The following is a 26,678-nucleotide window of genomic DNA, read 5'->3' as shown; positions in this document are numbered from 1 at the left end:
TTTCCAATACATCAGCTGAAACGAAATCAGCACTTTGTCATTCGAGAATGAAGAAGGACTGACACAAATAGCCAGCTCTAATAGTTGGTGGAAAACCACAAATCTGTATGCAAATGTAATATGAACTGTGTTTACAGGGGACTGGTGCAGGCAGGTTGACAGCATCTGACTTGATCTCTTGTGATTGGCTTGAGCTTTCAGCTGAGGGTTTGTTTCAACTAAGTAAACAAATGCAAAGTTTTCAGTCTGAGTGTGCCTGTTGTTATCTGTTCAGGTAAGAGCCATCAGGTTACATCTGCTGGACTTAGTTGTCTCTTGGAAAACATTCAGCCCCAAATTGTATCAAGAGGTTTCATCATTTGATATCGATAGGTCCCTTTTGTACTGGAGTGTCATATGATGAGATTTGCCTCCACCTTTGGTCATATAAGATATATTGGTGGTAAAAAGCTCTTAATTTCTATATTTGTGGACATGCATGACATTTATAGATACATAGTTACCTACACATCGTCAGAAAACTTTTTGTAAATTTGTGTGTTAATTATGAATTATGGAAGCAGGAACACAGAAAATGACCACTCATGGGCAAGTGAGTTTTCGTTTTTAATCAGGTTGTTTATTGTTTATTTATTAAGATCCCCAGTAGCAACTGAATATCAGTGTCTATTCTTCCTGGGGTCTAAACTCATCATTAAACAAAGGCAAATACACCAACTCATCCGAAAGAACAGGATGCACATATAGTATTCAATCATGACACCTTCACAATGACAATCAATAACAAACAACACAAACATAATAACATTGTAACACAATATAATAACACAATACAAACAAATGTGATAGCTCATGTCTTCTTAAGAAAATCTCTCAGAAATAAATAGACATACTCGATCAAAATATAACAGCTCATTTGCAAGCATTCTTCAAAATATTAGTTTTGCGCACAATTTGCTATAAAAATAATCTAATCATTTTAATCTTGTGTATATGTAAACAATCTCAGTCTTTCACAAAACGTATTTGTATGCCTCTGAAAAATCAAGAATTGTGGTAATGAATTCCATGCCACCATTGCCCTATATGGCACTGTCCTCTGAGACTGACTGGTACGACAGCGAGGTTACAAAAAACGTCCGTCATCTGATTGACGTGTAGAATATTGATGCACATCACTGAAAAAAGTTAATTCATTGAACAGAATTTCTGGTGTTTTTGTAATTATAACATTTCTTATGAATTTAATAAGAGAATAATTTATTCTACTTTTTACATGCATCCAGGCCAAACAGTTATGCATGTCATTGATACTTGTTCTAAATGAACAGTTCAGGACAAGCCGAGCCGCCTTATTCTGTGCAACCTGTAATTTGTTCAAGTTTACTTCTGTTGTGGTTGACCAAATGGAAGAACAATAATCTATGTGACACAAAACTATTGATTCAACCAATATTTTCCTTATACTACGTGGAATACATTTTTTGCAATGGTGCACCATTGCCATGTCTTTACCCATTTTATTTAGGATATTTTTAATTTGACTGTTCCATGTGAGCATCCTATCAACTGTTTATCCCAACAGCTCGGCCTCAGTCACTTGTTCAATAATTGTACCTCCAACAGACAAATTTAATACAGGAGAGTCTTTTAAGAGATAAGGTGATCCTATCACCAATGATTTCGTCTTCTCGGTATTAATGACTAACCTATTTTCATTAATCCAATGTTCCACTAACTTTAACTCTTTATTCAAAATTGTATTCAGTTGCACAGAATTATGAGCGGCTGCATAAATTGTTGAGTCATCTGCGTATAGTACAATGGGGGCACTCTCCAAAATAAAAGGCAACTCGTTCGTAAAGATAGAAAATAACAATGGCCCAAGACAACTACCTTGCGGCACTCCACAAGAGAGACTTCTTACCTCAGAATAACTGCCCTTGAATAAAACCATAAACTCTCGATTACTCAGATAACTATTCATCCACTGCAAAGCAGAATTTTGGAACCTATACAAACGTAACTTTTCCAAAAGTAAATCATGATCCAATAAATCAAACGCTGCACTAAGATCTATCAAAACAGTTCCAACTAGTCTTTTGTTTTCAATGTCATTGATTCAATCATCAGTCATCTGAGTTAAAGCTGTCGTTGTGGAGTGCCATTTCTTATAAGCATGTTGTGATGGTGAATTCAACCCATTTTCACAAAAATAAAGATTTATTTGTTCATATAGTATTTTTTCCATGATTTTGCTCAAAGCAGGTAGAATACTTATAGGTCTACTATTTCTTGCAGAAAAAGGCTCTTCAGCATTTTCAGGAAGAGGCACAATTTTAGCTATTTTCCACTTGACAGGACATCTACATTTTTCTAGACTAACGTTAATGATATGACTCACAGGCATTGCAACAATGTCAGACACTAATTTTAATAACCTTATATCTAGTTCATCTGTACCTGAGGGTTTTACTTTCATTGATTTTAAGACACTCTCTACAGTAGATACAGTCACTCTGTCAAAAATGAATGTACAAAATGTATTTTTCATAATATTTTTTTGGATAGTTGTATATCCTAAATCGGTTTTTGTCTTTGAATTCATGTTATTTCTCAAGTTTTGTACTTTGTTTTTATCATAGTTACCTATATAATTAGCAATATCAACTGGTTTAGTCAAAAACAAATTATCCACTTCCAAAAATTATTGAACTGATTTTGAGTTTCTTTTCGTTAATTCATTCAGCGTATTCCACATTTTACTACCATTTGTTTTTATTTCCTTGAATTTGTTTTCGTAATAGGCCTTTTTCTTTGTTCTGTTTAATTTTGTCACATAATTCCTTAACCGTTTGTACCTGTCCCATAATACAACATCACCTGTTGAAGTTGCTTCAGCTTTTAGCGCGTCTCTCTTACTGAAGTATTCTTTCAATTCATTATCCACCCACGGAGATGCAATACTTCTCACTGTCATTTGTTTCAGTGGTGCATGCTTGTCGATAATTGGCATTATTAAATTCATAAACAGCTCCAAAGCTTCGTCAGGATCCTCCTCAAGCAACACTTGAGTCCAGTTAATGTTTGTAATGTCTGCACAATAAATATCTTCATTAAAATATTTAAATATGCGTTTCATAATTATTCTCTGACCTGCTTTTGGAACTTTTGTCTTCCTGTTAATTGCAATTAGATTATGATCAGTGACACCCACACAAATAGAAATTGCTTTTGAGCACAAATCCATTGAATTAGTAAAAAGTAAATCGATACAGGTAGTAGACCTTGTCCCGTCGGGCCTATAACTTATCCTAGTTGGTTTCGTGACAACTTGGGCTAAATTACAGGTTGCAGCTAAAGACTCCAACTTATTTTTTAGGGAACAATTTTTTGAGCTCCAATCAATATTTAAATCACCTAAAAAGAAAATCTCTCTGTTTAAGTCACAGGCATTATCTAACATATAACAAATTCGATCCAAACAAACAACTGGTGCATTGGGTGGCCTGTAACAGCAGCCTATCAGTATTGGCTTCATATGTGGTAACTGCACTTCCAACCAAAGAACTTCAACACCAACGCAGCCAAGGTCATGTCGAATTCTGACAGGCAATTGATCCTGAATATAAAAGGCAACTCCACCCCATCTAAATTTCTATCAGATAATAAGTACCCATTTATATGCAAAAGAGAGTTGTATATTGTGTCGTCCAGATGCGTTTCAGATATTGTCAAAATATTTAAATTATAGTTTCCTAAAATTCCAGCTATATCTTGAATTTTGTTACGCAAACTACAAATATTCAAATGAGCAGTATTTAGTCCTTTATTCGGAAGTGTTTTGTCTGTCGCCATAACATGTCATTTTTACCTTAATAATATCCGTCAAAGAGCTATCAAATAGACAAAACAAACAAAAAAGACAAATACAGGTGTAGATTGGGTCATTATGTTAAACTACATTGAGATTTTCCTTTAAACTTCTTTGGCATGTGTTTATTCATTCAATAAATCTTCAATTAATTTACCCATCCATCCATCCAGTGGCGGCTGGTAGTGAAATTTGTTGGGGAGGGGGGCTAACAAATGCTTGCATAATACCGATTAAATAGTTAACAGAGTTGCAAAAGCAACATCACCTATGATACACAGTTACATCAATTACCAATGTATTGTTGTGTCCTTGGGCAAGATACTTCACCCACCTTGCCAAAGTATGAAAGTTGTGAGAGTAAATGGTTGGTGGTGGTCGGAGGGGCCGATGGCACAGATTGGCAGCCTCGCTTCCGTCAGTCTACCCCAGGGCAGCTGTGGCTACAGTCGTAGCTTACCACCACCCAGTATGGAGTGAATGAATTTATGCAATGTAAAGCATCTTTGAGTGTCCAGAAAAGCGCTATGTAAAACCAATGTATTATTATTATTATTATATTTTCTTTATGCGTCCTTCTTTACTTCCGAGAGAGCCGGGTCCAAACAATGGTCCTGAGACGCTAAAGGGTAGCTGTTGCTTTCTACTTGATTGATAGAACCCTCCGTAGCATGTGTGCTGTTCCAAGGAGGGCTATCTTCTGGACTTCTTGGATGTTGATGTTGCCAGGGATCTTGTCGGTGTATTTCTCTAATCCCGTCTTCACAAGTCCAAGAGCTCCGATGACCACTGGTATTGTTGTGGTCTTTGTTCCCCACATCCTATTGATCTCGATTTCGAGGTCCTTGTATTTCGACAGCTTTTCTGTTACCTTGACAGAGGTGTTGCTTTCAGATGGTATGGCCATGTCTATGAGGATGCATTCCTTCTTTATTTTATGCTTGATGATGATATCTGGCCTATTCGCTTTGATCTCTCTGTCTGTCTGGATGGGCATGTCCCATAGAATGGTGATCTGGTTGTTCTCGGTGACGGTGTTGGGTTGATGTTTGTACCACTTATCAGCTGTCTTGATGTTGTATTCCTTGCAGATCTTCCAGTGCAGGTAGGCTGCCGCTTTGTCGTGTCGGTGGATATACTCTGTCTTTGCCAGTTCTGGGCAGCCTGAGATGATGTGGTCGATAGTCTCTTCATATCTTCCACAGATCCTGCATTGTGGGTCGGTTCCATCCTCGATGAAGCGGTGGTGGTAGGATCGTGTGGCCAGACTCTGATGATCTTGTGTTATTATTGTTATTATTATTATTATTATTATTATTATTATTTTTATTCCACCTATGCTGTATACAGTGGTATGAAAAAGTTTGGGCACCCCTGATCATTTTCAAGATTTTCCTTTATAAATCATTGGTTGTTCACATCAGCAATTTTAGTTAAATACATCATATAGCAGACAAACATAGTGATGTTTGAGAAGTGAAATGAAGTTTTTAGGATTAGGTGTCTGCGCTGGCTCTTGGAGGAGGCGGACGCTTTTCCGATCACTCCTGCTTTTTCTCTCCCTTCCTACTGTCTCTGCTGTAGCACTCTGTCTTGTCTTTTTCAACTAGAGCAACCACCTGACTTGATTTTCTTCGAAGAATCAAAACATATCAACCATGGAATTGATCAGCTGGTCTCTCAACGCAATTGATACGATTTTCTCACAAAGAAATACAGGAGCGGGGGAGCCTGTCTGCCCTGACGGGACTCGGCATGCTGGGTCTGTGATGGAGTCCCGTGGTCAATGGAGAGCCATCATATGTCTGGCAACCCTGTCTGTAGAGGATGCAGAAGATGTTTACATTTTTGGATTCATGAGGATCGGTCTGCTGCTGATTGGCCTGGTCAGTGGTCTGATCCTCTGGAAGACTGACAAGACCGCCACCACAAAAGACGTCCAAGGGTGGACGGTCTTTTCAAATCAACGGGCAAAAGCTGAGGCTGATCGAATTTGCGAACTCTTTCGAAAGATGGACAATGTCGCTGGGATTGTGGACGAACTGAGACGCAAGATGGATTTCATCATGAGAGGTTAAACTCAGCTGCTGTCTGAGACGGTTGAGAACCAGCGATAACGGGAAAGTCACAACGGCTTCTTCCAACTAAAACAAGATACCAAGAAACCTTTGGACTGAATCTGGGGCCCCTTGGAATTCAAACAATCTCCCAGAAGAAGATAAGGACATGAGGTCGCTCCCTATCTCCTACCACTGATCCCCCGAAATCACCCTCCCCCTTCTGGACTGCTTCCTTGGAGGACATCCCCATGGCAACGGAGGCCACCAGCTGGAGCGCAGAGAGGACGGGCCAACCACACACACACACACACACACACACACACACACACACACACACACACACATACACACACACACACATACACATGGACTGACGAACTGATAGAGCACACACTCGCACCCCCCTCGCCCCACACACACACTCTCTCAATGTCTCCTCCCCTCTCTTCTGCTGACAACTAGTGGTGATGGCGTGTTGCGCCGATGAGGGCAGCAACCACTGACCCACTAGTCTGATAGCAATTTGTCTCATGTGTTTTGCTATGTTTGTGCGCAGCTTGGCTTTTTTTTGGTTTCTCACTTCTAATCACGACTCCCTTTTGGAACCGCGATCTGAATTGATGTATCTTTTTTTACCAGCCCCCCTCCCCCAATTTCTGTCTGAGTTTCTCTAACTCTGTTTCTTTTTCAAAACGCAGCGCCATAATTGACTGCCTGGGTGTCCTTAAAACCCAAGAAATTCCGTTATGACTTGTAACTTCGGTAACTTGATGCAATGACAATACAGCTGATTCTGATTCTGATTAGCAGAAAGTGTGCAATAATTACTTAAAAGTAGGCAGGTGCATACATTTGGGCACCACAACAGTAAAATATCATCAATATTTAGTAGATCCTCCTTTTGCAGAAATAACAGCCTGTAAATGCTTCCGATAGCTTCCCATGAGGGTCTGGATTCTGGTTGAGGGTATTTTTCGACCATTCTTCTTAACAAAACATCTTCACTTCAGTCAGGTTTTAAGGTTTCTGGGCATGGACAGCCTGCTCGAAATCACACCACAAACTGTCAATAATATTCAGGTCTGGGGACTGAGATAGCGATTCCAGAACATTGTAGTTGTTCCTCTGCATGAATGCCGTAGTAGAGTTTGAGCGGTGTTTCGGGGCGTTGTTGCGTTGAAGTATCCAGCCCCGGCGCAACTTCAATTTGTCACTGAGTCTTGAACATTGTTTGCAAGAATTTGCTGATACTGACTGGAATCCATGTGACCTCCGACTTTAACAAGATTGCCAGTCCCTGCACTGGCCACACAGCCCCACAGCATGATTGAACCGCCACCAAATTTTGCTGTGGGTGGCACATGTTTGTCTTCAAATGCTGTGTTCTTCTTCTGCCATGCATATTGCCCCTTGTGATGTCCACATAACTCAATTTTACATTCATCAGTCCACAGCACCTTATTCCAAAATGCAGCTAACTTGTCCAAATGTGCTTCATCATACCACAAGCGACTCTGTGGCATGTGCGAAGAAAAGGCTTCCTTCTTACTACTCTCCCACACAGCATCTCCGTGTGCAAAGTGCGCTGAATAGTTGAACGATGCACAGATTCAGATTCAGATTCAGAAAACTTTATTAATCCCAAAGGGCAATTTGTTTGCAGCACATCTCAAGTCGTTTCACACGTAAATACAACATGAGACAGTCCAGTTTAACCACAAGTGGAACTCAGGTTGAACGATATTAAAACAAGCAATACAATAAACAATTTAGGAGCTGGAATTCAATAATTTCATTGCAGAAGGCACAAAAGAGTTTGAAAAACAGTTTTCCTCGCTGGAGCATAATACCGGCGTCCAGAAGGCATCAAGATAAACTCTGGAGTCAGAGGATGAAGAGGCTGAGCCAAGATGCTGTGTGCTTTACTCAGCACCTGCTGCTCCCACAGAGAATGCAAGTCCCTCAGTTTAACACCTGTGATTTTAGAGCAGGTCTTGACAATGTTCTGCAGTTTGTTTTTGTCCCTCACAGACAAGGATTGAAACCAACAGATAAAAGAAAATGTGAGTAAACTCTCAATAAACGATCAGTAAAAATTATTTAAAAGAGTTTTGTTCACATTAAAAGAGTTCAACCTTCTTAACAAGTAGGTACGCTGCTGCCCACGTTTGACAATGTGCTCAGTGTTCATGTCAAATCTTAATTTGTCATCTATCACCGTGCCCAGATATTTATAACTATTGACAATTTCCACGTTTTCTCCATGGATGACACTGACACTGTGGGAGGAAGTCCGTCTAAAATCAATGACCATATCCTTAGTTTTTAAAACATTTAAGTCAAGGTAATTTTCCTCGCACCACTTAACAAAATGGCCTAAAGCAGGACCATGATTTCCCTCCTTTCGTGACAGTAGAGAAACCAGAACTGTGTCGTCTGAAAATTTAATCAGAAATCTGTTCTCCTCAGCGGATCTGCAGTTGTTGGTGTAGAGAATAAACAGAAGAGGACACAGGACACAGCCTTGAGGGGAACCCGTGTTGGAGGTGGTGGGAGGAGACAAGCAACCATTGACTAGAACACGCTGGACCCGATCAGTGAGAAAATCTAAGATCAATGACAACAATTGGTCCGGAAGGTTAAAATCTGAAGCCAGCCTTTGAATCAAGATGTGAGGCTGCATTTTATTAAAAGCAGAAGAGAAGTCTGCAAATAAGAGTCTGACATGGGCCCCTGCGTTTTCAAGGTGCTTGTAGATAGTGTGAAGTAGGAAAAGCTTTGCGTCCTCCACCCCTTTATTTGATTGATAAGCGAATTGCAGTGGATCTAGTCTCCCTGCTATAAAAGGCAATATGTGGGCTTTTAATATTTGCTCAAAGCATTTCATGACGCGTGACGTGAGTGCGACTGGTCTGAATTCATTCAGCTCTCTTGGCTTGCTGGATTTTGGAAGAGGAATTACTGTTGAGGTCTTCCATAAAGAGGGGATTTTACAGCGATTCATACAAGACTAGAACAGTCTGGAGAACACACCACTGAGCTGTGTGGCACAGTGGTGCAGGGTACGACCACAGATGGCATCAGGGCCCCTCGCCTTCCCTGTTTTGGCCTTCTTAAAGAGGGCAGTGACGTGACTCTCAGAAATTACAATCTCACTTACAGGCTTGACAGTATTCCTGCAATCTGACACATTTTCCTCCACATCAACTCTTTCAAACCGAGTGAAAAAAGAATTAAAAGCACTTGGCAGTTCAAAATCAGACAAACCATTAATTGTGACAAGCTTCCTGTCCTCCTTTTGATGGCTACCAGAGGCCATGTTTTTAATCCCACGCCAAGCTGCTCTGATATCACCACTGGTGTACTGGGCCTTAACTTTCTCTTTGTACTTAAGTCTGGCCTTTCTAAGTTCACCTTTCACTTCTCTGGAGATTTCTTTCTTCTCCCATTGATCACCAGTGCAATAAATCATTGTCTTCTTATTGATAACTGATTTGAGCTCTTTAGTTACCCATGGCTTGTTATTTGGATAAATAACAACCTTTTTTGACAGGATAACTGAATCCACACAAAACGTGACACAAGAAGAGATAGAGTCACACATTTCATTAATATCATCAGAAGAATCAAAGAAGCAGTCCCAGTCAGTGCATTCAAACGAAGCTTGAAGAGTAGAAATGCTGTCCTCAGACCAACACTTCACAGTCTTTTCCTCGCGTGGCAAGCGCCTGAACACAGGGACGTACCGCGGCATGAGGTAAACACAGTTATGATACGATGATCCAAGTGGAGGAAGCGGCATTGACTTATACGCTCCATTCACACTGCCATAGCACAGATCTATGGTCGTGTTCCTCTGTGTTGTGGCACAGGTGACATATTGTTCATAAGTCTTCAGAGTGTCTCCCAGACGACAGTGATTAAAGTCCCCCAGGATAAATTTTGGGGCGTGGCGTCGGGGCAGATACTGTCAAGCCGGTGCGTGACGTCACCGATCAGCTGTGCAGCGGCTGCAGCGTCTGCACGCGGGTGCACGTACACAATGGTGAAAAATAACTGTTGAAACTCGCCGGAGAGAGATACACAAAAGTTCTATGTCAGGTGTGCAGATCTTCTCTCGCACCACCACAGTGTTACAGTACCTTTGGTTAATATAGCAGCACACTCCTCCTCCGCATGACTTGCCAGTAACTTCCTTTTTACGATCCAATCTCAGCGGAATCCCAAAGCCGCTCAGTGACAGATCCTCATCCAGGTCGGAGTCGTTGAGCCAGGATTCAGTAAAGACAAGCAGGCAGGCGTTCCTGATCTCCTGTCGGACTGTGATCCACGCCTCTACCTCATCCAGTTTGTGGCGGATCGACTGTGTGTTCCCAAGCACGATCGGCGGCAGAGCCGGGAGCTGACGCCGGTCCAGAAGATCCATCCTGATTAATCCACCACGTTTACCCCGTTTGCGGCACGCGGGTTCAGCTGCTGTGCATCAGAGCTCCGGTGGGATGCCAGGAGGCGGCCTGACATGAAGCGTGGGGAACTGGAGCTGAAGTAAAGACTCCCAGCTAAAGGTGATGCGCGGGAGAAAACCAATCCGGGTAGGTTCACTCGGCTCGTAACATGTACAGAGCACGAGAAGCAGTCCCCACAAAAGCAGCAAGTAGTCCAATCTGAGTAACCACATTGTTGATCACTGACAAGGTGACACCTCAGACGCTGTACAAACAACCGAAACAACACTCGAGGAGCTGCCGGGTCGCACGCTATGGAGCGTCCCCGGAAGTGACGTCAACGGAAGCGACGTAGAATTTGCAGCTGAATGACAGTGACACCATCTACAGCAACATCATGTTGTAGGTCTCTGGAGCTGGTCAGTGGGTTGACTTTGACCGTTCTCACCATCCTTCGCCTCTACTTATCAGAGGTTTTTCTTGGCCTGTCACTCCGGGCCTTAACTACAACTGTGCCTGCGGTCTTCCATTTCCTCACGATGTTCCTCACAGTGGAAACTGACACCTTAAATCTCTGCGCTAGCTTTTTGTATCCTTTCCCTAAACCATGATGTTGAACAGTCTTTGTTTTCAGGTCATTTGAGAGTTATTTTGAGGCTCACATGTTGCTACTCTTCAGAGGAGATGCAAAAAGGAGAACAACTTCCAACTGGCCACCTGATATACCCTTTCTCATGATTGGCTTCACCTGTGTATGTAGGTCAAGGGTCAATGAGCTTACCAAACAAACTTTGTGTTCCAATAATTAGTGCTAAAGGTACTCAGATCAATAAAACAACAAGGGTGTCCAAATTAATGCACCTGCCTACTTTTGTCTAAGTAATTATTGCACACTTTCTGAAAATAGAAAAAAGCTGGTGAAAGTGTGTGGATATGCATAAATAAGAAAAGAAAAACACGTGATTGCTAAAATGTTATTTTTTTTAATTATTATTTTGTTGATTTACAGTATTAAAATATGATTTTTCAGTGTGTTGGCTGATGCAATAATAGAAATGTTTGGAGACGTGCAGGACACTACAATCAGTAACATACTAAATGGTTCTGATGTAACATGATGTAGTGTTGAAAAATATTCAGGTGGGGTTGTCCTTGATGAGATTTATACAAAGCTCCAGTTCTCCCTGAAATCAATATCGCTTCTTTAGTTCACGTATTACATTATTGGACATACGTATTAATCCAGGGATGTGTGAACCCAGGAGTAATCTCCGACCAAGATTTATCCTTTAACTCCCACATTAAACAGATCAGGACCTCCTTCTTTTGTAATATTTCTAAAATCAGGAACATGCTGACTCAAAACGATGCTGAGAAATTAATCCAAGCATTTGTTACCTCCAGAGTAGAGTACTGTAATTCCTTGTTATCAGGGGGCCCCAATAACTGCCTAAAAAGTCTCCAACTCGTTCAAAATGCTGCTGCAAGAGTTCTCACAAGAACCAGTAGGAGAGAACATATCACCCCAATATTAGCTTCCCTTCACTGGCTTCCTGTTAAATCTAGAATAGAATTCAAAATCCTCCTCTTAACCTATAAAGCCCTGAACAACCAGGCCCCATCATATCTTAAACAGCTTAGTCCCATACTGCCCCAGGAGAACGCTTCGTTCTCAGAGTGCTGGTCTGCTGGAGGTTCCAAGGTTCTCTAAAAGTAGAACAGGAGGTAGAGCCTTTAGCTACCAGGCTCCTGTTATGTGGAACCAGCTCCCAGTGTCTGTGAGGGAGGCTGACATAGTCTCGGTTTTTAAGACGAGGCTTAAGACCTTTCTATTCAATAAAGCTTACAGCTGGGGGTCGCGCCTGCTCTCTGTCTCTCTCTGTCTCTGTCTCTCTCTCTCTCTCAACCACTATGTAACTGCTCTGTAAGGTTATGTTGGGAAAATGAGTCGTGGATTTATTGTATAAATCTGTGAACCTGTGCCACTTCAATGGAAATAAAATGATCTCTCCCTCTCTCTTTCCACTGTGGGAGACCAAAAAGTCAGAACACCAAAACCCTGGACGAAGAGGCTGTCTCTTAGGTGGACTAGAGCCATGCTTGAGGGATCGCAGACAGAACATCAATCAGCTGATCCATTGAGACAGCCTGGATTCAATGGGTGCAACTGTAATTTGGCATCAAACAAAACAGCTGCTCCACTGATTAATCGAGGTAACCCGGACCCAGCGGGTGTAAGGTTTACTTAACCCCGGGCTCCTACCATGTGGAACCGGCTCCCAGTTCTGCTCCTTCTCTCGCTTCAATGTAATTTCATTGTACTACTGTAATTTCATTGTATTGCTACATGTCATTGATGATTGTTCCTCTTGTAACCTATGTACCCTGTATTTATATATGAATTGTATGTAGATACAAGAAGCTGTCTGTCCTATCTCCTTCTCTTTCTGTCTCCTCCCCCCAAACGGAATAGCAGAAAGCCGCCACCTCTGAGCCTGGTTCTGCAAAGGTTTCTTCCTGTTAAAAGGGAATTTTTCCTTTCCACATTCGCTCATGCCTGCTCATGTGGATCTGTTGGATTTTCTCTGTAAAAGTGTCTAGAAACAACCATGTCATAAATAAAGCTGAATTGAATTGAATTGAACTCACATGTGACAATGGCAATCGATTGCAGTGCTCTATGAAACAGTATTTATTTAATGCCAACATTCACAACCTTCGGCATCCAAATATAAAACTGTCACATTGACAGTAAATGAAAACAGAAAAACTTTGAACTACATACTACAGAAACAGCAAACACGATAAAATCTTTATTGATCATGAAGAAAATTATAATTCTCAGGTTTTCATACCTCAATCACAATATAGTAAACAGATATGCAAATCTACATAAAACAGTGACAAAGCTCGAATGCCTATTTCGACAAGATCTGGTATACAGTTAAACACACCAAGAACCCCGAGACCCTTCAATACATTTGCCACTATTTTCAAATAATTTCAAACTAATGCTAGCAGTAAGATAATTTATTTAGCAAAATGCTTTGATAAAATTATATTTTCTTTGTAGCTTCATAATATTGAGAATATAATACATTACATCATATTCAGCAAAAATGAATTGCAGAATAATATTTCTTTGAAAGCACTTTGGCATGATGAGAATTATTAAAATATTATTAGTAAAAGCTTCCCTCCAGTATCTCCTGTCAACCTATTAATTCATAGTCCATTTATGCCCACATATCTGTTTTACATCAGGGGCTTTTTTGTGATAGGCAATGTGGGCAACTGCCAAGGGCAAAATCACTGAAGTGGCACACTAAAAATTGTTAGCTAGATAGTACGGTTCACTATATGGCCCACTGCTGACCACCGTTGCTTTGCAGGATACAATGGGTATTAATACAATTGGAATGTTTTCAGGATTTCTCACATCCCAAGAATAACCTTGGTCAGTCTATGTCAGTCTGCCTCAATTAAGATAAACCTGAAAGCATTTTTATGGTTATGTTTTTGATATGTGGGACAATTACACATTTTAAAGCTTTTGTACAATTACTGAAAATGCTAGATTATATTTTACTGAATGTATTTAGAGGATATTCACTGTTGCAGTTACTGACTGATGGTTTTGGTGTAACTCTGAATGAGACCTTGGAAGTACTGCTGTGTGTTTCTCTGGGGTTTGAAGATAATGATCAAACATTTTGGAATGAAGTACCACATAAGGAAAGAATACAGACAAGAGAGGATTGCCAGAGCATTCAGAGTCTGGATGTATGTCCCATTGTAAAGCAAGTACACTGTGGCAAAGGCGATCCATGTGAGGATAAGCAGGAGCAGACAGAAGGTGATCGATTTGGCCTCATTGTAATTCTTTGGGAGGTCTTTCCCCATGTAAGAGAAAATGAAGCAAAGAAAACAAAGGGATAAAAGGAAAATCACAGAAGTGGATGTTGATTTCAAATTAATGTCACAACCAAGAACTGTTTTGTCTCGATACCAAAATGTTTCATTGAAGGGTTTGGGAGAATCATAAGAGTATCCAATAATAAGTAAAAGAGCCTGAATGGCAAAAGACACAACGATGACCAGCCACTGTCCGTGATATTTCATCCACCAGCTGTAAAGCTTTGGGAACTTGGCTGCTATTTTGAAAATGCAAACAATCTGAAAAGAGCGCACAACAAAACAGGCCAGACAGACAGTGTAGAACAGCAGAAATGGGAAGAACCTCAAGACACAGGAAGCTGCTGTTGGCTGACCAAAATAAAAGTACACACTGAGACTACCTAAACTGAGACAGATTAAAATGAGGAAGCACATGGGTCCTCCAGCAGATCTGACCACAGGTGTGTTGTAGTTGATGGCAAAAAGAACAGACACAGCCAGATTCAGTCCCACCAAGACCAAGGCAGCAACCATGATGACCACAGCTCCAGTGTCTGTGAACGGTACAAACTCCACCACCCGCTGGTTGCATGATGTGCTTCCCTCTGCAGACCATTCAGCATCAGTGCAGGAGACACAAGTGTAGGGATCCTCTGTTTCACAACACAGAGAGACACGCTGTCAGTGAAGGTATGAAAGAACAATACCTTACATGTGCAGTGGCAAAATTGACACATGTATATCTGAGTCGAGTCAATTACCTGAGTGGGTAACCACCTTTGCCTTTAAAGAAAACACAGTCTGAAACAGTTTTCAGCATATCCATGGTTAAAAAATTATTTCAATAATACTTTACCTGTGACATTGACAAAAGTTCCATTTTGGCAGATTTCACAATAGAAGCAACACCTGTGAACTACTTCTGGCTTTTTCTTGTATCCTATAGGACACTCCTGGGAACAAACTGAAGTTGGAACCTGTTGGGCACAGTTGTTAGGGACATACGAAAGAATGTGAGTTAGGTTCAGGTCCAGGAAAAGATTTTCGGTACAAATATTTGTGGAAACACAATCCTGAAATCACTATTTGATTATTTTGCTATTCCATCCTCACGTCCGAGCAGAAGTGGAATACCAAAAGAAAGTGATCTCCTAAACAAGTGCAGAACTTTCAGCTAGAGAAAGAAAATAACCTACTTTTCCATTTGTGTGCCACTGAATTTCGGTGCTGTTGATGACCAAATGGAAGGGTGGGTAAAATTCATAATAGCCGATCTCCTGTACGTCACCATTGTGGTTCCAAAAAACTATTAGGTAGAATCCATAGTTGGGGTCACCATTCTCATCAAAATGTATAGATTGATTGAAGAGTGTAAAATTGGTCTTTTTCAGCTCTGCTAGGATCTGAGGAAAGGGTAATAAATATTTTGGCGTGAATAATAAGGGTTTCTTCATGAAATGTTACAAGATCACAGAAAATGCGATTTAAAGTTTGAATACATTAGACTTTTGAGTGCCATTCATCCATTCATCTTTGGCTGCTGATTCGAGGTTGCAGGGGCAGCAGTCCAAGCAACGATGCCCAGACTTCCCTGTCCCCAGACACATCCTCCAGCTCTTCCAGAAGGTTCCTGAAGCATTCCTTGACCAGCCAAGAGACAGTCTCTCCAGCATATCCTAAAGGTTTTCCACGGGGCCTCCTCCTAGTAGGACATGCCGAGAACACCTCCCCTGGCAGGTGCCCGTGAGGCCTCCAAAACTAAACTGAACTAAACTAAACTAAACTAAACTAAACCAAACTAAACTAAACCAAACTAAATTAAACTAAATTATCTAAACAATACTAACTAAATACTAGTTTAAATACTAAACTATTCACAAAGCTGCCCCAGGAGCAAGAATGCTGTGGGAAATACGGTGCACTGAGCCCTATCCTCTAATGTCTGAATGTTATTCCCTTTAGTCCCTTCATTGCTTTTCACCTGCTGTCCCCCCCTTCGAGGGGGAGTCTTCTCCAGTTTCAGTTGCTGACTCCACTATTACGAGGGCCTACGAACAAGCTCCGGCCGGACCGGGAGGACACTCCTGTCGGTCCTGCCCACAGACTGGCTTCAGTTCTACCTCTGGGATCCGTAGTTCCTGTGCTGGACCGTCCAACAGACTGTACTCAACATAGTCCTAGGCTTTACTTTTTATTGTCTCATGCTAGCTGTTGCCAAAGCTGTCCGTCCCTGGGAGAGGGATCCCTCCATACTGTGGTTCTCCCCAAGATTTCTTCTTTTCCCACTGGGTTTTTTGAGTTTTTCCTTGCCGGATGTGAGATTCTAAGGCGGTGGTTGCTTCGTTTTGTCTCGTTACTGTGAATTTGACATATTAATATTATGCTTATTCACTGTTTTTATTTTTACCAATCAATGTAACATCTTGAAGCCCTCTGAGGCAACTGTTGTTGTGATACTGGGCTATACAAAAATAAATTTATTGAAAATTGATTGAAAACAGATGTCCATGCCACCTCAAATTGTCCCACTGGTTGTTGAGGACTAGTGGCCCTGACCTAATCTCTTCCGTGGTGACCTTGTAACCAGATCTCTAAGGGAACACTGAGTTTCACTACAAAACCTTATTTTGGCCCTGTGTATCCAGGATCTTGTCCTTTCTATCATGACCAAGAGCCCATGAGGATGGGAATGTAGAAATACTAATTAATGGTACATTGGGTCAGCTGCCTCATCACCCTGACGGATCACCACAGATGCTGAACCAGTCCACCGATCAATCTTATGTTCCATTCTTTCCCTACTCATGAAAAATAAGATACTTGAACTTCTCAACATGGGGCAGGGACTCTCCACTGACACAGAGATGGCAAAGGATCTTTCAGTCGAGGAGCATGGCCTCAGATTTGAAGGTTCTTATGTTCATCCCCGTCACTAGACACTCAGCTTCAAACAGCTCTAATGCATTCTGTAAATCCTGGTTTGATGAAGCTAAAGGGAAATCATCTGCGAAAAGCAGAAACAAAACCATATGATCCTTGAACTTAACCCCTGGCTGCACCTACAAATTTTGAGCATAAGATTCTAAATAGAATCAGCGACAAGGGTCAGACCTGCTGAAACTCTCATGCACTGGGAACAGGTCTGACTTACTGCCTGCAATACGAACCGGACTCCCACTTCAGTTAGATACAGAGAGCAGACACTCTGAGCAAAGGGCCGAAGACTCCACACTCCTGAAGCAGCCCTCATAGGAGGGGCACAGATAAACGATTACTCCAAATACATAAAACACATGTACGGACTGGTTGGGCAGACTCCCATGAACCCTCAAGCACCCGATGGAGAGTATTGAGCTGGCACAGTGTTGTGTGACTTGGGTGATAACTGCATTGTGCCTCCTGGATCCGTGGTTTGACTGTCGGTGGAATCCTCCTCTCCACTACCCAGCAAAAGACTTTCCCAGGAAGGCTGAGGAGTGTGATCCGCATATACTACAAGAACACCCTCTGGTACCTCCTTATAAAAGGGAAACTGCCAACCCGGTCTGCCAATCCAGTGGTACTGACCTTAACCACCACGTGATGTTGCAGAGACGTGTCAGCCAAGAAAGTCCCTGCTCAACCAGAGACTCCAGGTTCTCGAAGCAAATTTCATCTACCCCCCGATGCTCTGCCAGCAAGGAGCTTACCAACTGCCTCAGTGACTTCAGCTTGGGTGATGAATTAGTCCACCTCAGAGATTTCAGTCATTGCTTCTTCCGTGGAACATGTAGCAGCAGGATTGAGAAGAAGTATTCCTTCCACACCCTGATGACATGCCTCGTTGAGGTCAGTAGCTCCCCACGTCCACTGTCCACAATGTTGGTGGAAGCCTGCTTTCCCCTCCAGAGGTGCCAGACAGTTTTCCAGAATTTCTTCAGGGCAAACTGACAGTCCTCCTCTGTGGCCTTCCTAAACTCCACCCAGACCCAAGTTTTTGCCTCGACAACCACTTGAGCTGCAGCCTGGCCTGACAGTGCCCATCAGCTATTTCGGGAGTCTCACAAGCCAACAAGTCTCTATGGGGCTCCTTCTTCAGCTTGAAGAAATCCCTTACTTTCAGTGTCCACCACTGGGTTTGGGGGTTGCCGCAGGCGTGGGACACTTTGTGAGCACAGCTCTCAGCAGTTGCTTCAACAATGGAGGCAGCTCAACAGCTCTGCCCCTTGCTTTACCTGAGTGTCCAGCACTCACAACTGGAGGTCAGATGCCGCCTGATGCCATTAATTACCGCTAATACTTGTCACCATGTATCTATGCTTGTAGCTAACACTGTGTGACATAATGGTTCTGCTTTGCTTCCTTTCTGCTTTGTTTTGCATCCAGTGTAAAATGGGCTTTGGTCTTTTTTTGTTTGTTTGTTTTGTTTTTTTGTTTTTTTACCCTGTCCTGTCCAGCATAATGCAACAGAATGGAGGTCTGGCTGCTGTTCCAAGAGGAACCTTTAAGTATGAGGCTCCTCTAGATAGTATAATTCAATACTTTATATTATTTGGTTTGAATACTGGGACAGAATATCACTGGATCTGACAGGGGGACAAAAACACAGGAAGAGAGAGAGAGTGTGAGGGAGACAAAAAAAAAAGTGAACAAACAAGCAAATGAAAAAGAGTGGAGAGGAAGAAGAGAGTGCATAGAAGATATGACAATCCAATTGGAAGCGACACTCCAGATGACTGGCCACCACACTTGCACAAAGATATAACAGAAAATATTCTCCAGACTTTTGTTAGGAAGCATAGTTGGAAGTTATCCAGGATGTGCAAGCAGTGTTGCCAACTCTCCAGTAAGGAAAGTAGCTATTGGCTGGCCTAAAAGTCACTAGAAGTTAGCTCAATGACGTTATCACCCAATTTGCATAATTGGCAATTTGCATGTAATTGTAATGAACGCTGTAGGAGGGAGAAATTATGTTGTGGGAGAAGCAAAAAGTGAGCTAAAAACACCCTAAATATGTTTAGAACTACAAATGACCTGACAAAAGTGTAACAGTGAAGAAACATTTACATGTCCATCCCTCTCTGTGACTCTGGCCTGCTTCTGGTCTTCTCAGGGGTCAGAGGTCATATGTGCATGATCACTGTCACATTTCCTTGATCACACTGATCTTTAATCACCCTTCATATTCTGCATGTGGACTTGGTTACCTTGTTTTCTTGGGGTGGGTTAGACTAATGGCAATCTGTAAAAGGCCTCTCCTGATGCTCTAGTGTAATTTCATAACTGGATTCTTAGTTTGCACGACTCAGCTCACTCCCAGCTATGTTCTCCAACAAAGGTCCAAAGGATGCCCTCTGTCATACCTTTATGCAGGTGGAGTGTTGATACTAATTAAATGACCGTCATATCTTTGCACTCTCTTCCTTCTCTTCAGTCTTTTTTTTGTTGCTGCTGTTTGCCTGTCTGTTCATTTTTTTTTCTTTCACTTTCTCTCTCTTTACCTGTCTTTCTGTCCCCCTGTCAGGTCCAGCAATATCATGTATCAGTACTCAAAATAAATAAAATAGAATAAGAAAGCATGTTAACAAGAGGAGCTTTATACTTCTACTACAAGCAGGTAAAATGAGTTCTCTAAACAAGGTGGTGAGCATCAATCTTTCTGATACAGTCAGGAGTCACTGGAAAGAGTATATTTTTTGACTTAGTCTTGGAGCGACTTGAAATTCCCACAGAGTAGCTGGAGGACTTTGTGAGGAACAGACATGTCTGGACTTCTATGCTCTCTATACTGCTGCCATAACCTCGCATGGACTAAACAGAAAAGACGATGGATGGATGGATGGATGGATGGATGGATGGACATTCAATGGTTTGTTCATCACAGAGACTTGATATTAGCCCCAGGATTCACAAACTATTTCGGATCTAGTGGTATGAATATTGTTTTTTATAGTTGATATAAACACACACAAAGGAACAAAGTGGAATATTTGCATGCTTACCATGTTTGGGTACATTGTAATATTGTCATTACATCTGTCCACTCCACATTGTAATGTATTGTGTAAGGCGTGGGCAATGACGTGCACAGCAGCATAAACAGGAAAAGAGAAACTTGGCTCCGCATCAATGATATCTGCAGCACTCAACCCAGTGCAATTTAAAACTTGATTGCAAAATGTCTCTTGCTCTGCATTTTCACAATGGCCAGCAGCTTTGGCAGAATGGACAAAATCATTGAAGCCAGGTATCGTCTTTGCAGGTGCAGCAACCCCAAGCACAGTCCCAACGTTCCTGATTCCTTTTGTCTTGGGCAGTTTTCTATTCACTGACCATGAATCATTTGCCAACCACACTTTGTTGGTGACATTTTGTTGTATTGCTGACCCAACAAGAACTTCTGCCGTCCTGTCTGAAGCAAAAACAATTATGACATGTACTCTCAAAATATTTATCTGTCTGAATATTTGGGGGTAATCTGTTTGATGGTCAAGGCCTTTGGTATATGCCAGGCAAATGTCAGTATCTTGAATGTTCCTTATGAACAATTCTCGACCATCATCGCCATAACTGTTATCATCATATAGGAAAGCTACCCAATGCCACTGAAAGTGCTTCAACATATTGACGATAATTTCAATGACGTCTTTGTTGGTATGGATTGTTCGTAAGAAAGACGGATAGGTTTTCTTTTCTGAAAACACAGAACTAGATGCACCATCGCTGATCTGTTGAAAGTAACAAAAAAATGTCATTATTTACATTTGTAATACATTGCCAAGTATGAAGTAACAGAATGAGTAATGGGTTTGCTGAAACAATAGAAAACAAGTTGCAAAGTTACCATGGGAATAAGATCCATCATCAAGAGCGGAGCCACACTCACTGTCTTAGGGCTTGTGTAACTCCCGATCACACCGATCAAATTCTTGGGTGGCTCACCCCAAGGATCAATCAGGCCATCCACCGAGACGAGGTTGAACATGCTTGGGAAGCTATGCCCATCTGAACATTGGTCAAACAGAATATAGCCAATTGATACATTTGGTAGGAGGCTGGTGGAGTTGTTGATTTCCTCGACAGCAAATCTCATGACCAGAAACCTTTTATAACTTGCCAGAATTAAAGAGTGACTGTGAACAGAGAAGACACAGTGTATTTGAATCAGAATATTAACATTTTGATGACAGCAAAAAAGAAAACAAAACTGTAAATAAATAACTTGAACTGTTAAGTTTGATTAAAATGTTTTTTTTCTCCTAAAGTCTCTCAACACTTTACATTTTTGCACTTTAATATTTTACTCGTTTTGTTAATATTTTAAACTAATGCTGTTCTTTGTTGAGATGGTTTACAGATTCACTTATGAAGGACAATTCAAGGAAAATGCCGGTTTGGAAGTGACACTTATGTTTTCATTCATGTCTGATGTGAATCAGGGCACGTTCATAATATGAGACCACCAGATGTTTTGCAGCAAATGAGTGGTGTAAAACATGAATGAATGAATGAATAAATAGATAACCCTGCTCTGAAGATTTATTCAGATTTATTTTTCCAACACTGAGGGAATTCAAGGTTTGGGTCATGAGCAATAGTGGAGCAGGCAGGGGCGCAGCTGCCCGGGCCCACTGCTGCGTGGGGGCCCATCCTGAAGGGGGGGGGGGGGGGGGGGGGGGTGTGCTGAAGAAAATGGTAAGAAAGGAAAATTGGACTCTATAACAGTCGCATTCATGAGGATGAAGTTTAAAAACAAAAAAAAAAAAAAAAAAAAGCTTGCTCATGTTGTCTGTTGTTTAGTTTTCCCGGAGGTGCAGCCTGTAATCCTCTCGGTTTCGCTTATACCGTAATGTGTAAAATATGTGCGCACCGCTAAATAATGTGTTGCTGCAATTTTACTGCGGTCAAGCCAGCCGGCGCTCTGACAAAGCCAAGTGAGCCGACACGTTATTTTTGCGGTGCGCACATATTCTACGCATTACAGTAAAAGCGAAACGAGAGGATTGCAAAACAAACATTGATCACAACCTTATTCATAATTAATAGAAGACGCATGAATAATGTTGACAAAAACTAAACTGAGCAACAAAGTAAATTAAGGAAAGCTTGTGATAATGCTGCTTTTCAGTCAATAGGTCAAATGAACTGGGAGATATTGAGCTCAAATACTGCATTTCTCTTACAAAGATTAATTTTTTTTTTTGCAATATTTAAAGCGAAAACAACGACGTGTGTCTGAAAGAGACACTACAGTAATGTGATTCACAAGTGATTAGGAGTCAATAGGTCAAATAACCTGGGAGCTATTGAGAAAAAAAATCTATTTTTTATAGAAAATATTGAAAATGTTAAAAGCTTAAAGAAAGATTTGTGTCTGAACCAGACAGTGTAGTACATTACGTACATTGTACATTACATTATCTGCGGCATTTTTTAAAGCGATTATGTTTTAATGGGGATGTTCAGGCCACAAGGGCCCATGGAGAACTGCTTTGCCCCCCCTGGGCTGGGACCCCTGCTCCGCCCCCCCTGGGCTGGGACCCCTGCTCCGCCCCTGGTCACAAGTCATACAAAGCATTCTGTCATGGTGTCAGACTGAATGTAAGAATGAACAGATCTGATTGACTCATATAAATAGAGGTTTGTTAAAAGCTTAAATGAAGGCATGGAACTCACCTGGTGCAGTCGATGGCCTCTGGTCTGTCGAGATGAAGAGGAGAGCTGACATGATGGATGTTAAAAAGCCCACCGAGCAAATAATCTCCATCCAGCTGAAACTCTGAGGATGGGATAGTGTTTTGAGGTACAGCGTTCAGGACAGATCCCAGAAGACACAGAAAAGCCAAAATCTGCACCATCATTGCCTTTAGTGTTTTTTTTTTTTTTAATTTCCGATACATCAGCTGAAACGAAATCAGCAGTTTGTCATTCGAGAATGAAGAAGGACTGACACAAATAGCCAGCTCTAATAGTTGGTGGAAAACCACAAATCTGTATGCAAACGTAATATGAACTGTGTTTACAGGGGACTGGTGCAGGCAGGTTGACAGCATCTGACTTGATCTCTTGTGATTGGCTTGAGCTTTCAGCTGAGGGTTTGTTTCAACTAAGTAAACAAATGCAAAGTTTTCAGTATGAGTGTGGCTGTTCTTATCTGTTCAGGTAAGAGCCATCAGGTTACATCTGCTGGACTTAGGGCCAATCCCAATTCTACCCCTTACCCTTCCCCCTTACCCCGACCCCAATGATATGCGCGTTCATGAGGCTTAAAGGAATACTCCACCCAAAAAACGATTTGGCCTCATTTTCTACTCACCCTCATGCTGAGAAACACTCTGGAGCACTTTTTTGATGTTTCAAATGCAGTTGGAGATGTTTGGGGATTTTCGTGGTCAACAAACAGGGACCGACAGAGCCCGACAGAAAAAATGGTCCATAAAGTCCACAAAACGTTCCCATTTTCCTTCATACTGCTCGTCCGCTGTAATCCAAGTGTCCTGAGTGCGTAACGTCCATAATTAATTCTTAACGAGGTCATTTAGTACATTTTAAGAGCCCAAACAGGGCGCTCTCATACAGCTCCATTGCATGTCTGCACACGCACCCTGAACTACGGAAGCCGCGGCAGACCAAGCAACACGCTTGTGCCCTTTCAGCAGGACACCGAATTCAAAGCTTTAAAACAGTAGCCAATCACTTTTGTGATTGTCCACAGCTCGGTCACTCACAGCAGAATATAAACAGCGGAACTTCTTCTTCTACGCTTGCAATTTAGAAAAGTAGTCGCTGAAAGCGCGCAAGCGTCTGGCTTGGTCTGCCACGGCTTCCGTCGTTCAGGGTGCGTGTGCAGACATGCAATGGAGCTGTACGAGAGCGCACTGTTTGGGCTCTTAAAATGTACTAAATGACCTCGTTAAGAATTAATTATGGACGTTACGCGCTCAGGACACTTGGATTACAGCGGACGAGCAGTATGAAGGAAAATGGGAATGTTTTGTGGACTTTATGGACCATTTTTTCTGTCGGGCTCTGTCGGTCCCTGTTTGTTGACAACGAAAATCCCCAAACATCTCCAACTGCATTTGAAATGTCAAAAAAGTGCTCCAGAGTGTTTCTCAGCATGAGGGTGAGTAGAAAATGAGGCCAAATCGTTTTTTGGGTGGAGTATTCCTTTAAGGGCTATCCCAATTCTACTTTTTGAATAGGGGTAGGGGAAAGGGGAAGGGCTATTTCACCCCTTTCAGTGAAGTCTGCATCGATGCTCCCTATTCTCAATAGGGGTAGGCGGAGTTTTGCATTGGCCAGAAAAAAACATGGCGCCCACCACGGAGTCGCACAAATGTAAGCTTGCTTTCTGTTTACTATTTAAAAAGCTATAAAAAGTGTATTTGCTTCACTGAAATTTATAGCTATACTAGCGTGACAGTGTCCCAGTCATGGATTAACGTTTTAGCGCTACGTAGCACCGTTTCCGATCGTAAATGTGTAACTTCTGAAGAGCACTAATCAGTGTATTAACGTCATCTTTTATCATGTTTTTAACGTAATATGTTTGACACAGGGACCCCTGATGAAACCCGACTTCTGATTCAGTTTAGAGGTGAAAATGAAGAAAAGTTTTTGAAATCAAAATACAGCGCCAAAACACAGTGGGAGTAAATTATATTATTCGTCTGAGCTATAATATGTCAGTAATAAAACGTGTTTATATAAATATATATGTATTACTTTAGGAAATTCATAAAAGACAATGGCTTGGAAGGGGAAGTTACAGCCCAGCAAGCTTCAAAAAAGTGGGAGAACCTCAAAAAGAAATATAAGGTAAATAATAATACCATTATTAAGAAATAAAAGTAATTTCTAATGTAATTTCTATCATTTCTAATATCCATAATTTTTTGTTGTTATAGGAGTGCGGCGGGGCCAAGGGGTATCCCAATTCATCGTGCTGCAAAGATAGCCCGAGCCCTCAGCCCTATTCTAAAAGGGGTAGGAGAGTGATAGGGCTGAGGGGTAGGGGAAAGGGGTAGAATTGGGATTGGGCCCAAGTTGTCTCTTGGAAAACATTCAGCCCCAAATTGTATCAAGAGGTTTCATCATTTGATATCGATAGGTCCCTTTTGTACTGGAGTGTCATATGATGAGATTTGCCTCCACCTTTGGTCATATAAGATATACTGGTGGTAAAAAATCTCTTAATTTCCATATTTGTGGACATGCATGACATTTATAGATACATAGTTACCTACACATCGTCAGAAAACTTTTTGTAAATTTGTGTGTTAATTATGAATTATGGAAGCAGGAACACAGAAAATGACAACTCATGGGCAAGTGAGTTTTCGTTTTTAATCAGGTTGTTTATTGTTTATTTATTAAGATCCCCATTAGCCACTGAATATCAGTGTCTATTCTTCCTGGGGTCTAAACTCATCATTAAACAAAGGCAAATACACCAACTCATCCGAAAGAACAGGATGCACATAGAGTATTCATTCATGACACCTTCACAAAGACAATCAATAACAAACAACACAAACATAATAACACTATAACACAATACAATAACACAATACAAACAAATGTGATAGCTCATCTCTTCTTAAGAAAATCTCTCAGAAATAAATAGACATACTCGATCAAAATATAATAGCTCATTTACAAGCATTCTTCAAAATATTAGTTTTGCGCACAATTTGCTATAAAAATAATCTAATCATTTTAATCTTGTGTATATATAAACAATCTCAGTCTTTTACAAAACGTATTTGCATGCCTCTGAAAAATCAAGAATTGTGGTAATGAATTCCATGCCACCATTGCCCTATATGGCACTGTCCTCTGAGACTGACTGGTACGACAGCGAGGTAACAAAAAACGTGCATGTCATTGATACTTGTTCTAAATGAACAGTTCAGGACAAGCCGAGTCGCCTTATTCTGTGCAACCTGTAATTTGTTCAAGTTTACTTCTGTTGTGGTTGACCAAATGGAAGAACAATAATCTATGTGACACAAAACTATTGATTCAACCAATGTTTTCCTTATACTACGTGGAATACATTTTTTGCAGTGGCGCACCATTGCCATGCCTTTACCCATTTTATTTAGGATATTTTTAATTTGACTGTTCCATGTGAGCATCCTATCAACTGTTAATCCCAACAGCTCGGCCTCAGTCACTTGTTCAATAATTGTACCTCCAACAGACAAATTTAATACAGGAGAGTCTTTTAAGAGATAAGGTGATCCTATCACCAATGATTTAGTCTTCTCGGTATTAATGACTAACCTATTTTCATTAATCCAATGTTCCACTAACTTTAACTCTTTATTCAAAATTGTATTCAGTTGCACAGAATTATGAGCGGCTGCATAAATTGTTGAGTCATCTGCGTATAGTACAATGGGGGCACTCTCCAAA

General features: G+C 41.3%; 1 pseudogene; it reads right to left on the bottom strand.

The window, feature by feature from the left end:
- Positions 1–4,517: 4,517 nt before the first annotated feature.
- On the bottom strand, positions 4,518–23,113 carry LOC115408502 (taste receptor type 1 member 2-like; annotated as a pseudogene).
- Between the last annotated feature and the right edge of the window lie 3,565 nt (positions 23,114–26,678).

The sequence above is a fragment of the Salarias fasciatus genome, chromosome 20 (assembly GCF_902148845.1).
Source record: "Salarias fasciatus chromosome 20, fSalaFa1.1, whole genome shotgun sequence".
Classification (NCBI taxonomy): Eukaryota; Metazoa; Chordata; class Actinopteri; order Blenniiformes; family Blenniidae; genus Salarias; species Salarias fasciatus.
This window is presented reverse-complemented; position numbering and strand designations above follow the sequence as displayed.